At 39.3% G+C, this 13,332-nt stretch overlaps 1 protein-coding gene across 1 annotated transcript in view; it reads left to right on the plus strand.

Moving 5' to 3' along the window:
• The first annotated feature begins 583 nt into the window (after positions 1–583).
• Positions 584–13,332, plus strand: part of bach2a (BTB and CNC homology 1, basic leucine zipper transcription factor 2a) — a 78,300-nt gene continuing 65,551 nt past the window's right edge. Inside the window, exon 1 of the mRNA XM_026301577.1 lies at positions 584–911. The gene's annotated coding sequence lies outside the window, so the exon portion shown is untranslated. The remainder of the gene's footprint in view (positions 912–13,332) is intronic.

The raw sequence follows: 13,332 nt of genomic DNA on the forward strand, positions 1-13,332 counted from the left end.
CGCTTGGAACCAAGGAGGTATTAAAAAGGTAACCACTACGAGGTACTATCTCTTAATGGAAAACCCTACAGACCAGGTGGAGTCAAGTAGTGCTAGTGGAAAAGCGCCATTAATGATGTGGGTGAAAAACCTCTATTTGCTTAATGTTTTAGTGTTTCAACATCACTCACATTGTTGCATCTTTAGATTTATAAATGAAGCCAACTTTGCACACATCACATCATCAAATTATTCTATGAAAATACAGAGTAACGTCCAAGGAGGTAAAAACATCACTTATTTGAAATCCTTCAGAAATTCAATGGAATCATGGGTCTTAGGGTGCCACATAGAGTGCCTTTATCAGTTCACAGTGGTTCCTGATGTGGTACCAGGGACCCTTGTGAACATGCAAAGATACATACTTGAGGATCCTCTATTTTCAGCGCAATTTCTGGTTAGGTTTCCGTAAGTGTGTTTCAGGGGTCTTCAAAATTCAAAATACCTGAATAATCGCAGCACTCTTAGACAGTTCACCAATAAAACTGAGGTTTTACATTGAGGCATTGTTCAGCAATAAAACAGTTCGTCTGTGAAGTCAAACATCTCTACTGCCTCATCAAAGCAAGGCAGGGGTGGGGGTTGGCTCCATCGCCGTAAGAGCAGGGGGCATGACCGTCGATGTGAATGAGGACTAGGATGACGTCAGGAAGCCAATGTCAACAATGCAGCTCCTGGCGGAGAAAAGGCGTTACATCCGATGGCATACACACACAGACACATACACAGTGGACTCCTCTACCGCACACTGCCTGATGCCTACGGTCCGTCAGAAATGACCAGTTTGTCCGTCTGATGTCTGCAGAGATACAACACAAAATGTGGACTCTCTTATTTGTGAGGAGCTGAACCCAGACGAGAAGGAAAAGCGGGTAAGTCCCCGCTTTACAAAGATAATGAGCAACCATTTCGCCTTACTACGGCTGGATGAAACAAACTGTTACGTGAGCCTCTTGTCAGTCTTGTTTCTGCCAATTTGTCTGCCTACGTATTATTCCTGACTGTGTGCCTGTGGAGTGCCTGCTGGTGTTCGGGCAGGTTAAGGAGGGTTGCTGGTTTGGTCGGCGGCGTGCCTTTAGCTAGGCTTTGCTCCGAAATGTGTTTACTCCACAAACGTGCCCATAGGGCCTATTACATGGGGAAAGTAAGTTACGTGACTAACAGAGTACGTGTGCATGGACTTTTTGGCAAACCTATTAGATTTTCCAACATCAACTGAAAAAACACTACAAAAAGGACCAGTTAACTCTAAGACCAATGTAGGCCATTAGAAAGGATGAACCGTGACAGGAGCTGACTGATGATGTATGTCCGCGGTGTGGCGTGTCAGTGAACGAGCCTGTTTGTGGTGACATTGTGACAGACCACACGCACCACTTAACGTTAATTCGACGCGGAAGTTGCCGCTCTACATATTCTCGGCTATTAACTAAACACCACCCGAACGCTTAATGAGACAAATACTGCCACAACTGGGGCACGCGCTGCTGTCATGCGGGGGGAAGGTAGGAGCTGCAGAGGGACAAAGGAGACAGCGCCTCCTTATTCCCGCCCTCAGCTCCCAAAACAGTCTGTTGAGTAAGCACACACACCGCGGAGTACAGGATGTTTTTACGGACCTTCTCCTGTCTCAGCACCTCTACATCCCTCTATGTCTCAGAATGAGCCGTACGACTGCCATTCGTCCATATTACGCTACTAGTCTTCTTTCAATGTAATAAAATAAATGTAAGACTTGGTAGTATTTTGCTATTCAGATAGTAACCTTTCATTTATCTGTTGCCTACTGTTAAGATAATATGACAAGAGTTAGTGGTTGTTTTGTAGCCATAACTTGTTTAATTCATCGTGGACATGCCTTTTTGTGAACAGATCATCTCTGTTATGCTTTCATCTCTCTCCACCTCATTTATATCACTATCCCAATGGAAGTAGCATCCAAGTATTTGCAGCCAGCCTGCTTGTAATGGGATGGAATGACTGTGTGTGCACTCCTCTATCTCATGGTTTACATAAAGTTCAGCTGTATGGAACATGTGAGAGGTGACTGAGGGCAATGAAATTGAAACCACCACCATTCCAGCTGCAGACAATTCTTGAGCAAAGGCTAATGAATTATTTCTCCACTATTAATATTGGGCATATTAGGTGAAAATGCAGAATTATTAAAGGAACACTTCAGTTATCAAGGTCTCTCTGGGGTCGATACTGGCCATTTTGTGAAAAGTTATATTATGTATCCTATGGAGAAAATAGCTCTAATAAGGTCATCAGGGTAATATTGGCTTGGGCTTGGAGACTTTAGAAACATATTTACCTGGCTGAGCAGGTCAGGCAAAAGATGTTCTTGAAATGATTATTGGTAGGGTAAGATATAGCATTTTCAATCCACACCAAGGACTAAACATCAGAAGATTTTGACCATTAGTGCTCAGAGTTTTAAAAAATCTCTTGCAAGTGCCCAAATTTTATGGAACTGCTGCTGCCACTGGATGGTTCTAGATTACGTTTTTAAGAATTTAAAAACAAAACAATTAGCTAACAGTTTAGTCTGAAGCTGGCACGAGAGTATGCATGTGCATGGTAATCAGGGAATGTCCCTCTGGGGACTGTAATTATCTTTACCAAGTTTCATTGCAACTGACCAGTAGTTGTTGAATACGTTATTCTAGATAGGTAGGTGGGTTGTGGCACAGAAATCAGTTGTTTACAAGTGAGTTTGAATAAGGTAATTAGAACATGTTTATAGACAGGAAAAACACTGAATTTGGAGATGCTGTGTGCATCTGCAGTATCTGGATTAGTATTGCTAAATTAAAGGACAGTTGGTGGTTTGCATCCTGTAAGGAGTGTGAAATTGGTTTTCTATGGTCTGTGAGGAGGTGAAAATAGCTTTTTTTCATCTAGCTATTCTCACCACTATATCAAACATGGAAAGGTAACCAAGAAATGAATCAAATCAATAAAACCTGATCTGTTGGTGACCTGAGCACTCGAACCTTGGTTGAGTGACAATTAGGCAAATATTTGGCTTTTTTTTTCTTGACAAAGAGTTTGAACTAATTTAATATATGAATTGCTGATGACTAATTTTTAGATTCACTACTCAGTTATGATGGTCCATATCACATACGCAAACGAGAGAAGATGAAGTCATGAAAAGTGAAGCACAGCATAGAACTGATTTTAATGAAAAATCTTTCTGGGGTCCTTAGTTTACACTGCTGTTCCTCATTCTTCTCTTGGCCAGTGAAATAAACAGTCTTGTATAATGGATTTTTTTATTCCTCAGTTTAGGAATTCTAAATAAATAAGTCTTGGTGTGAGAGATCTAAGCCAACCCTCACCCCAGAAACATAAAGCTCTGTAATTATCCAGGTTCCTTTAAACTCATAAAGGCTCTACAAATACTAAAACTTGTTACAAGTTGTTAAAAAATCTCTGTGGTCCATGAAAAGAGCTTGTTTTCCCCTTTCAAAGTGTTATTTTTTCTGCTGCTGTGGAACTGACAGGCAACTGATACATAATTGACACAGCAGCCTGGTGTATTTGTGCACATATGTGCAGGTGAAAGGAGCTGTTCAATAGCAAACTTGTGTCTGTGTGTATACATTTTTCCAACAGTGTGAGGACTGAAATCTGTTTACACTTTAACGTCTGTACATTTGTTCTTGCTACATGTCTACTTTTATCACCTTTGCCTCAGCGGTCTATCATTCTGGAGGATGGGTGTGAAACAACATTCTGTCTCATTCTCATTTATTTATCATGTGATAGGCTTCACTCACTTACTAATTCTTGGATTAAGCTCAGAAATAGTACCTCATGAATTACTTTGATATTATGAATTTGGGTTTTTACACTACATTAGGAGTATTCATGTAGCGAATGTTGGGATTTAAAATTTTTTTTTTTTCATTTAAATGTACTAGTTTGAGTTTTTCCATTTAAAGGTTCAGTGTATAAAATCTATCAGCATCTAGTGGTGAGATTACAGAATGCAACCTTCTGAGTGTCCCTCACACCCCACCCTCTGTTTCCAGAAACATGGGAGGGTACAGTGTCATCACTTTTAAAACAAAGCACGATTTTTTGTGTAAAACCAGTATTTATTTTGTCCCTTCAGGGCCACTGTATAAACTTGGTGACACAACATGGCTGTTGTGTCTGTCTCACCTGTCACCTCTCTTCACAGATACATAAATAAAACAACCTGAAACTCAGTGAATAGTTGCCTCAAAGACATGAGAAATACAGTGGGTACGGAAAGTATTCAGACCCCTTTAAATTTTTCACTCTTTGTGTCATTGCAGCTTATGACTTATGACCATGTGATATTTCAGTTTTTCTTTTTTAATAAATTTGCAAAAAATTCTACATTTCTGTTTTTTTTCTGTCAAGATGGGGTGCTGAGTGTACATTAATGAGAAATAAAATGAACTTTTTTGATTTTGGCAAATGGCTGCAATGACACAAAGAGTGAAAAATTTAAAGGGGTCTGAATACTTTCCGTACCCACTGTATATGTATAGAAAGCTTGAAATGTCTACTTTTAAATGAAACAATACAAGTTCAAAACAAATAATCTCTTTTTATGTAATCCGTATGAAAGTAAGGAGCGGTATGGTTTCTCCTGTCTCACCTCATTATAGCTAATGTGATCTCCCCTCGCACTGAGCGCACTGTTCATATGGAAATAATCGGAGGTGAGCCAGGTAATTATGTACACGCCCCCGAAAAATCGCATAAAACGTCAAGCTTCATCATAGAATTTACTGTCCAGAACCGAAGAAGCACTTCAGATGGTCCTGGACAGCAATGAAGACTTTAGTTTCTCATCAGAGGAAAAACGCGACTCAGATGACAAACATTTGCATTTGAAGAGCGACTGGACCCAGTGGAAGATATAATTCCTGATGAGTAATTCCCTCTCAGCCACATTGCTGATTGAAAGGGTGGTTATGCAGCTCATTTTGTGGACCTTTGTCTTCTCAGGTGAATCACATGATTATTCATGATCATGCACGCCTTCTTGCATATGCCCTTTCTACAAAAAAAAAGGCCTTAGAAAAGTCTCATCAGTGTATTGTTTTCTGTAAATGAGTGAACAAGATGATTTTCACATCATTTTGAAGCAAAAACTCTAGGCTACAAGATCCAGTTCTCAAAAGTGTTGTGAACCAATATTCTGTTTGTGTTTTATGGTCTTATTTCAGTGACTTAAAAATTTTAGTTTTTCACTAACCATGCATTTCTCAAAAACACAATCATGTATAAACATGCTTCTCACATATTATTGTAGCCCAGTTTGTGCTGATTACAGTCAGACTTTAGCCATTAATATGTTTAAAAGCAACTGAAAAAAGCACAAATGTTAGGGCATGCCAAAACTTGTCCTGGGCCCCAAAACCCCCTCAGACCCCAGAGGGTTAATAAAAGAAATGCAAAAGAGCATTAAACCCCTTTTAAACATAAGCCCAATTCCATTATTAGCAAGCACTTGGCAACAGTGAAGAGGAAAAACTCCCTTTTATCAAAAAAAAAAAACTCCAGCAGAACCAGGCTCAGTTTGGGCGGCCACCTGCCTCGACCGGTTGGGGTGAGTGGATAGAGGAGAGAGAAAAGAACAGCAGCAATAAACAACAAATTTTATTCTATTTGCATTTTTATTATTTAATAGTTTTCAAGAGTGTCTGTAGGTAACTTAGCTACCGTGACCAAGGAATTTCCTGAGTTTATCTAATCTAATCTCATCTAAATAGACACTGCAGGTTGGTGGGGCCAGTAACTGCACATCAGAAATATACAGCTCCAGGACCAGGTACACCTGCAGAAGGTACAGAGAGAGAGAGAGAACAAACTACAGGAGAGAGAAGGTACAAAGTTTGTGACATAGTGGTGGCATATACACATGAAGGGGACAGGACAGGGACAGGGCAGGAAGAGAAGGATAGGAAGAGAACAGAGAAGGAGGGAGAGAAGAGGAGAGAGCAGCTCAGTGCACCGATCGGGGGTCCTCAGGCAGTCTAGGCCTATAGCAGCATAATGAAGAGTTGGTTCAGGTCACCTGAGCCAGCCCTAACTATAAGTTTTATCAGAAAGGAAAGTCTAACCTTATAAGTATAAAGGGTGTCTGTCTGGTTTCCACAGGAGAGAAGACTGATAGCTAAAGGCTATTTTACTTTTAGAAACTCTGGGAACCACATTGGGATGATATGGTACTATGAGGTCTTTAAGGTTTGAAGGAGCTTGAGCATGAAGGGATTTATATGTGAGGAGAAGGATCTTAAATTCTATTCTGGATTTTACAGGGAGCCAATGAAGAGAAGCTAATATAGGAGAAATATGATCTCTCTTGCTCGTTCCTGTCAGGACTCTGGCTGCAGCATTTAACTGGAGGTTTTTTATGGAGTTACTGGGATATCCGGATAGTAATGAGTTACAGTAATATAGCCTTGAGGTATTAAATACATGGACTGTTTTTCAGCATCATTTTGAGACAGGATGTTCCTAAATTTGGCAATATTGCGCAAGTGAAAGAAGACATCTCTAGAGATGATAACTCCAGGGTTTTTCACAGTAGTGCTGAAGGCCAGGGCTATGCCATCTAGAGTAGCTATAATTTCAGAAAAGCTGTTTCTGAGGTTTTTAGGCCCAAATACTTAAAAGTTTAAAAGTAGAAAGTTACTGGTCACCCAGGCCTTTATGTCCTTTAGACATGCCTGAAAATGTGGCTAACTGCTTTGTTTCATCATGTTTCATAGCTAGATACAGGCTGATTGTCATCTGAATAACAAAGGTAATTAATACAATGCTATGGAACTCCATTACTAACTTTTGTGTGCGTGGAAGGTTCATCATGAACATGAATAAATTGGAGTCTGTCTGATAAATACGTTTTAAAACAATTTAGCACTGTTGTTTTAATTCCAATCACATGCCTCAGTCTCTGTAATAAGATTCTGTGGCTGATAGTGTCAAATGCAGCACTAAGGTCTAGCAGGACAAGTACACAGATGAGTCCATTATCTGAGGCTAAGAGAAGTGTGTTGGTCACTATCAACAGTGCAGTTTCTGTACTATGATGTGCTCTAAATCCTGATTAAAAATCTGAAAATAGTTCATTTCTATGTCAGTGGTCTGATAGCTGCTTAGCAACAGCTTCAAGGATTTTAGAAATAAAGGGTAGGTTGGATATTGCTCTATAATTACCAAGGACTCCTGGATCAAGCCTAGGCTTTTTGAGTAATGGCTTGCTTACTGCAGTCTTAAAAGCCTGAGGCATGAAGCCTGTTACTAGTGATAAATAATAAAGATGAGCCAACTAATGGCAGGATGTCTTTGATCAGTGTAGTTGGGATGGGGTCTAAGAGACATGTTGATGATTAAGAGGAAGCAACTGCTGGCATGGGAGAGAAGCAGTTTAAACATAACTGAGGTCTTAAAAAATAATTCAAGAACTATTGTAGAAGATTCAACTGCGGCAGCTACAGGTAGCTGATGAATTTCATCTCTAATAGTTGTGATCTTATTTGTAAAGAAACTCATAAAGTCATCACTGCTGAGAGCTAATGGAACACTGGGCTCAACAGAGCTGTGACTTTTTGTCTGCCTGGCTAGGGTGCTGAAAAGAAACCTGGGATTGTTCTTACATGAAAACATGAAAATTCATCAAAACAGTTCCACTCACTTACCAATATATTAAGATGTGTCTGTCTATTATTAGATTACCTAAGTGGTACACAGCAAGTTGTATTTTCAGCACTATTTTTAAGATGATGTTGAGCATTGCAATATATTGCATTATATATTGGATACCATATCAAATCGCATCGTACCATACCACACTGTATCGAGGTACATATGATATTGTGACATCCTTAATGATATCCAACCCTAAATAATATGCAACTCTGGCTTTATAAGGAGCTTTTTTGTTATGCTATTGTTATGACTGTTTATCTAGGCTAGGTAAAAAGTTTGTAGAATGCCACTTCCTTTTGAGCCTTTGTGATACCTGCTTTAAAGTTACGTGAACTGTACCATGGAGCTGATCTCCTCTGATTCACTCATTTCTTTTTCAGAGGAGCCACAGTATCAAGCGCTTCATGCAGTGAGGCTACAGCACTGTCAACATGATCAATTTGGTAGGGAGTGGGATTGAGGCAGCTGCCCTCCACTGTGTTGGCACATGGCATAATAAAGATGGAATCATTTTCTTAAATTTATTATCAGCATTGTCAGATAAACACCTACTGTAGTGAAATTTTCTTCCAAACGCTGCATGATCCATTATTTTAAATTAAAAAGTTATTAAAGAATGGTCAGACAAAAGAGGATACTACCACAAATAATTGTTCAATTTCGATGACATATTTCAAAACAAGATCAAGGGTGTGATTAAAACAGTGCGTGGGTTTATTAACATGTTGAGAGAAACCAATTGAATCTAATACTGAATTAAATGCAGTGCTGAGACTATTATTTTCAACATCTACATGAATGTTAAAATCTCCCCCTATAATGACTTTATCTGAGTCAATGGCTCTAAGGAAACTGCAGAGAGGCATTTAAGACTAAGACTCTGCATCCCCGTCCCCATTCTGTATTGTCAAACTTTAGGTTGGCTAATAAACTCTGCCAGATTTCTAGATGAGATCCGCACCATCCAAATTTGGATGGATGCTGTCCCTCGCTATCAGACCAGGTTTTCCACAGAAAGTTGCCCAATTGTCTATGAAGCCCACATCATTGGACACTACTTAGACAGCTAGCGGTGGAATGACTGGTCACATTGCAGAGGGGTCCAGAGAAAACTATGTAGTCTGACATTGTTTTGGCAAAGTTACACACAGACTCAACCTCAATTCTAGTGACCTCTGATTGCCGTAACTGGGTGTCATTGCTGCCAATGTGAATAACAATCTTACCATATTTATGATTAGTTGGTTAGTTAGTTTATTGTCCCAAAAGGGGTTCAGATTCTGTATATGGGAAAAAAAACGCCATTACACATACATACATTGATACACATAATACACTGCAGCCAGCAGCTCAAATTTGACTTGATGTGGCTCTGGCCCCAGGAATGCATTTGACTATGGTCGCTGGAGTCTCTAACTTCAGATTTCTGATGTGGGGGAAAAATGTTTAGAAACGTGAACGAGCAGATGATGAACCGTGGGCTTTTGCTTAGCAGTATGTTTCCGTCAGACCGTCACTCAGGCTAATTCTCCAGGCTGCTCTGGAGCTGCCATCAGACAGCTAACAGGCCCTGGGCTAGATGGCTCCACACCCACTAATGGAGCTAGGCTAGCTGGCTTTTGATCAAAGATCCTCGTCTACAAAGCTACCAGGACATTACACTTATTACAGGTATCATAATAACTAAAAGAGACAGAGGAATAACTAAACATGTGACACATGAGAGAGAAACTCTCTGGCATAAAAACTCAACTGTGAGCTACGAAAAACTTTCTTCAATGCATTGCAATGTCATCTGGCAAGAATGTTGCTATCCAGGTGGAGATCAAAGCCAAATGGCGGTACTCTGCTAGAGCTATGCCCACTTTGGCTGATTTCACATTTGGCAAAATCTGCATTGCTCAAAAGGAACAGCAAATAGCTGTTTTTGTTCACTGTTTATGTTTTCGGGCTGGAAACATGAATGAAGACCCTCACATCATTAGACTCAGCAATAAACAACATACAGACAGAAACATGACTGTGTGTGGGTGCAAGCAAAAAATATAATAATAATGTTGCCCATCTTTCTGAGCCTTAACTTTATTAATTGGTATTGGGTCATTGCAAAAATCTTAAACTAATTTAAGGTTTTCTAAAAAGAGCATAATGTGCAAAGCTACTGCCACTTTTTGTGTTTTTGAACAGCTATTGTTTGGACTTCTGAGAGACACACTGGAATTTCTGATGAGACAATCTGTCCATAAGTACACCTTTGCATCCTCACCCTGTGGAGGATGTTACTGTAAATATTTTATATTAAACTTTGACAACACACCATTATTATCCAATTGCAATTTTCAATAAATAAAAAAATCTCAATCCATAGTACCAACAACAAATCCAGACATGTTTTATCCCCACTCCCAGCTCTAACAGCCCAGATTATTGCTGGGATTTCTTCTTTGTCTGGTGCATATCTTTGCCACAGATTTGAAAAACCTTCTTGCAGTGTTTGGTACAATCTGGAGGGCAGGAGGGGCACATGGTGAGATCACAGTCAGCTGCTCTGGCATTGCCTAAACTTGCATATTCCATGTATGGGTTGCAACAGTCATCTCATCTCTGCTTAGCTAATGCATAATATGTTTATCTCACAGGGAATGTTATCAGAGTATCTAATGGACAAGGTCAGGTGTTACACACTCAATATGACCCCTGACCGATTGTTATTGTATTTTGTTGCCAGAACATGCAGTAATTAAGGGAAGGCACTGAACAACTGGTACCCTAGACATAACTGCAAACAAAAATAAAAACTAGGATAGGATTCTAGAATTGAAAGAGATTAAACTGTTGTATTACAGAAAAAATAATTAACAGCTGGAAGAAATACCCATCACTCATCTGCATCCAGCTTTTAAAAATAGGATGTGCTTCTTTCTTCTTTCATATTTCTGTAAGATGAATATATTTGTTCTGAAAAAGTAAACATTTGAATGTATCCTCTTGCACACAAAACTGACAAACATTTTCACTATAATTTATAGGCAAAACAATTTGTTAAAACTGGGGAAAGAGAAAACATAGATTTCCATATTTCTGGATGGCAAGGGGTATGTAAAATGCAGCTACCTCTCCTACTGTCCAATGTGGAAAAAAAACTCCAGTCATTATCTCCAACTGATTACTTAAATTTGCCTTGGAATACCTTTGTCACACCTTAACAAAGCAGTATTATGGCAAAAATGTTTTCTGTTTCCTATTTAAACTAATTAATTGGGAATGCCTCAGTGCCCCCCCAGAAAAGCTGGAGGACACCAGGGAAAAGGAAGTCTGGGCATCCCTGCTTAGTCAATTGCCCCCACGAGTAATTTATAATAAGTAAATAATAAAAAGAAAAAAGTTAAAATATATAAAAAATAAATAGATTAAAATATAAAAAGGTGCAATATAAAAATTAAATCAGGCAAGGTAGAAGAGACACAAAAACTCAGGTGCAGGCTAATTATATGCCAGATTAAAAAGGTGTGTCTTTAACAAAGATTTAAAATGGAGAGGGGCAGGTTCTAATGTACAGAGGGAGGTCATTCCAAAATTTAGGGGTAGCAACGGAGAAGGCACAATCTTAATTTTTAGGCTCGACGGGGGAACTGACAATGGGGGTGGTGAGAGGCCACATATCTGAAATTAATTGTGAGACCATTAAGAGCTTTCAAAACAATCAGTATAATCTTAAAATCAATTATGTATTTGACTGGGAGCCAATGGAGTTTTTGTTTGTACCTGTTAAAAATTTTTTTACTAACTATGGCTAGACAGTTCTGGACAGTGGCCAGGGAGTTATCAGTTGCAGAGACCGGTAAATAAGCCTCAGTATCATCAGCGTACGAGTGGTAGCAAACATGATACTTTGCCAGAATTGAACTCAGGGTTGAGCATGTATAATGAAAATAATAAAGGACCTAATATTGAACCTTGGGGTTCTCCCAGTTAAATAAGAGGTGAACCATTTTAGTGCAGGTCTCTACAGACTGACAACATTGTGGAACTGTTTTACAAGAATGAGGTGGTCGATAGAATTGAATGCTGTACTGAGGTCAAGTAAAATGAAGTATGGCGCAGGAGCTGGAGTCCACTGTGAGAAGGACGTCATTATAAGCTTTTAACAGAGCAAGTTCAGTGCTTTGATGAGTGCGACTGAAATATATCCAGGATATTACTGATTAATAAGAGATGAGATCTGTAGGATCACTATCCTCTCTTGAACATTTCCTCAGGGTCCAGATTGGGCTTTTTTAGCAGAGGGTGCACAATAGCTTGTTTAAAACATTCTGGAACAACTCCAGTTGACAATGAAATATTTATAATTGCTAAAACCAAGGGATAAATGTAAGCAAAAACATCTTTGAAAAGCTGTGCAGGTAAAATGTCCAGCAGGCAACATGTGGCTTGGACAAATGAGACAGTGAAGTCTGTAAAGTGGCAGATTGCACTGAATATTTCAATGGTCAAAACCTGGGGGAGAGATTTGTGCTTTAATGTTCGCAATTTTATTTGTGAAGAAGTGTTTAAATGTCTCCTGTTTAAAGGATTTTGTTGAGTCAGCAAGGCCAAAGTGCAAAACTGGAGGGTGTAAAAGAGTGTTAATCGTCTGAAAGAGGAATTGGGCCTGATACACCACAATCAATGATCTCCTGAACTGAAAGTAAAACCAGATGATAAAACCAAATCTAAAATGTGACACTTCTGGTAAGTTAGACCAGGTATGGCGTGGGTAAAGCGTCTAATATATATAAAAACCCATTAACCATGGGTTTAGAGGGGCAGCATACATAAATACTAAAATCACCTAAACTAGTACTATATCACTACGAGAACACATAGAAGAGAGTGGATCAGAACATTCTTGGATAAAATTAGTGTTCAGTTTGGGACTCAGGTGCCCATACAATGGGTATTGGAAGGTCAGTTTTTAGAAGTTGCACCTCAAATGTTTGGTAGGGATCACAAGGTAAGAGTTTACATTTAAAACAGTACTTAAGTATGGTGGCTATGCCCTCTCCATGGCCAGAGGACCTTGGGGAGTTGAGGAAGCTGCAGGATGGTGGACAGAGGTCAAGGAATGGAGATAAGTTACCAACATTACGCAAAGTCTCTGTGATAAATAAAAAGTCCAAATTATAAGTAATGAAAATGTCATTTAAAACATGGGTCTTGTTCAGTACACACCTGGAGTTCAGGAGGGCAAATTTAAGTACCACATATCATAAGTATATGATATGTGGTACTGATGACATTTAGATTGACATCTCTATAGAGACTGGGTGGATTAGCACTAACAGATCGGACTGTGGTTTTAGCTAGTAGAGGTCAATAAGACCGATGAATGGGAATGGGCTTTTAAGATTCTAAAGGGTTTCTGTCTGGTAAGTGGGTTAATTCCAATGAATGCATGAATCTATGGAGATTTATTCTTTGCAGCTAGCCTGCTCCAGAGCAAGGTAACAATCATAGTAAGAATTATTCTATTAGAAATGATTTACAGTAAGAAATGTAATTCTAGCACTGAAATCACTTGTGCACATCTTCATATTCCCTGGCAACAGA

Source organism: Mastacembelus armatus, chromosome 22 (assembly GCF_900324485.2).
Source record: "Mastacembelus armatus chromosome 22, fMasArm1.2, whole genome shotgun sequence".
Taxonomy (NCBI): domain Eukaryota; kingdom Metazoa; phylum Chordata; class Actinopteri; order Synbranchiformes; family Mastacembelidae; genus Mastacembelus; species Mastacembelus armatus.